Raw genomic sequence first — 2,500 nt, 5'->3', positions numbered from 1 at the left:
AATGAATATCATGAAATTCTTGGTGCACGAAAGTTTTGAGTTCGGAGGGTTTTGCACATGGCCAAGTTGGTCGGTGCACCGCGGCATAGCTAGATGGCTTGTGTGGAGTTTTGTGAAAAAATGAAATTCGTGGTTTTTGAGGTGTGAGGGTTGGAATGGCCTCCAAATGCCCCCAAATGAATACCATGAAATTCTTGGTGCACGAAAGTTTTGAGTTCGGAGGGTTTTGCACATGGCCAAGTTGGTCGGTGCACCGCGGCATAGCTAGAAGGCTTGGTGGGAGTTTTGTGAAAAAATGAAATTCGTGGTTTTTGAGGTGTGAGGGTTGGAATGGCCTCCAAATGTCCCCAAATGAATACCATGAAATTCTTGGTGCACGAAAGTTTTGAGTTCGGAGGGTTTTGCACATGGCCAAGTTGGTCGGTGCACCGCGGCATAGCTAGATGGCTTGTGTGGAGTTTTGTGAAAAAATGAAATTCGTGGTTTTTGAGGTGTGAGGGTTGGAATGGCCTCCAAATGTCCCCAAATGAATACCATGAAATTCTTGGTGCACGAAAGTTTTGAGTTCGGAGGGTTTTGCACATGGCCAAGTTGGTCGGTGCACCGCGGCATAGCTAGATGGCTTGTGTGGAGTTTTGTGAAAAAATGAAATTCGTGGTTTTTGAGATGTGAGGGTTGGAATGGCCTCCAAATGTCCCCAAATGAATACCATGAAATTCTTGGTGCACGAAAGTTTTGAGTTCGGAGGGTTTTGCACATGGCCAAGTTGGTCGGTGCACCGCGGCATAGCTAGATGGCTTGTGTGGAGTTTTGTGAAAAAATGAAATTCGTGGTTTTTGAGATGTGAGGGTTGGAATGGCCTCCAAATGTCCCCAAATGAATACCATGAAATTCTTGGTGCACGAAAGTTTTGAGTTCGGAGGGTTTTGCACATGGCCAAGGTTGGCGGTGCACCGCGGCATAGCTAAATGGCTTGGTGGGGAGTTTTGTGAAAAAATGAAATTCGTGGTTTTTGAGATGTGAGGGTTGGAATGGCCTCCAAATGCCCCCAAATGAATACCATGAAATTCTTGGTGCACGAAAGTTTTGAGTTCGGAGGGTTTTGCACATGGCCAAGGTTGGCGGTGCACCACGGCATAGCTAGATGGCTTGGTGGGGAGATTTGTGAAAAAATGAAATTCGTGGTTTTTGAGATGTGAGGGTTGGAAAGGCCTCCAAATGCCCCCAAATGAGTACTGTAAAAGTGTTGGTGCACAAAAGTTTTGAATTGGATGCATTTTGCACTTGGCCAAGTTGGTCGGTGCACCGCGACTAGATAGGTTGGTGCCAAAATTTGTCAAATTTAAGACCTTGGCCAAACTGAATGAAATTTTGTGGGGAGGTTCCTGATATTGTTTAGTGGTGGACTGGAAAAAATGAGGTCGAAATTCGAAGTCTACATGTGCTTTTCTATTTTTCCCGATTTTACACATACCCGGTAAGTAAAAAAAATAAAAAAAATAGTTCCCCTTCGAGAAAAATTATGAAATTTGGTGAGCAAGGAGATACCATTATTCTACGAATTACTGCAAAAAATCGCATCAAAATTCGAAGTATAGCCCGAGATATGGACTTATGTCTGCTCAAAAAAAGTGTATCTACTTGTACAATTTTGCCTTTTGCATATTAACCTCTTATAGGGGGGGAGTGCTCCTTGAGCCGGCCAGCTCCACACTGGCAGGTTTTAAAGGGAGCTTGATGAGGCCTCCCCCCTCACGTGGTGCGTGCGTTAGCATGTTTATCATGGCACAACTAGCCTCTTCATAGTTGTTGAGCTTTATTAATACCAACACACGGTCGTCACTGATCGTTGGTTAGCTCGGTAGCTAGTCCCTCGGATATTGTGGAAAGTTATTTTCATGCCTAGCGATGCTTGACCCTGCGTCACTTGATGTTTCCATTTGCTTGCTTGCCCATGGTAGGTGGGGGGTGGACCGTCTTGTGGTGTGGTGTCTTGCGAACGTGAGGGTGTGTGAGTTGTAATCGAGATGCACTTGCTGGCTGGCTCCATGCCTTGCGTATCGAACGGTCAAGCATGCATCTCTTCCATTTTCACCCGTTGCCTTGGGTGATATTGGTTGATCAGTCCCTGTGTTGCCTACCCACTAGACGGTACTTCTGTGGTTGCTTCGAATTCTATCTTTCCATCACGAAGAGGTGTTGGAGGATCCTAATGTCACGCACGTGTTCCATCTAGTGAAACATCTCAGTGATGCACGTGTTGTGGCTAGTTCTTTTGGATGCGGTGCATTATATGAACTCGGGTTTACTTTAGCGACCCAGTCAACATAATTCGGTTGTGTCCCTTGATTGAGACGTTGTCCTTGAACTTGTTGTGAACAATATCGTTCTTCCACAACCCGTCGTCTTGAGTGCGATGGAAGGCAAATAAGATGTGCTTTGGCATGTCATGCACGTACTCGATTGCGGGAAGTGTGAGAAAGTGTTGTTGACAACCCGT

Source organism: Vigna unguiculata, unplaced genomic scaffold, assembly GCF_037176805.1.
Source record: "Vigna unguiculata cultivar grain cowpea cultivar isolate G323 ecotype 2 unplaced genomic scaffold, ASM3717680v1 ptg000279l, whole genome shotgun sequence".
NCBI lineage: Eukaryota > Viridiplantae > Streptophyta > Magnoliopsida > Fabales > Fabaceae > Vigna > Vigna unguiculata.
This window is presented reverse-complemented; position numbering follows the sequence as displayed.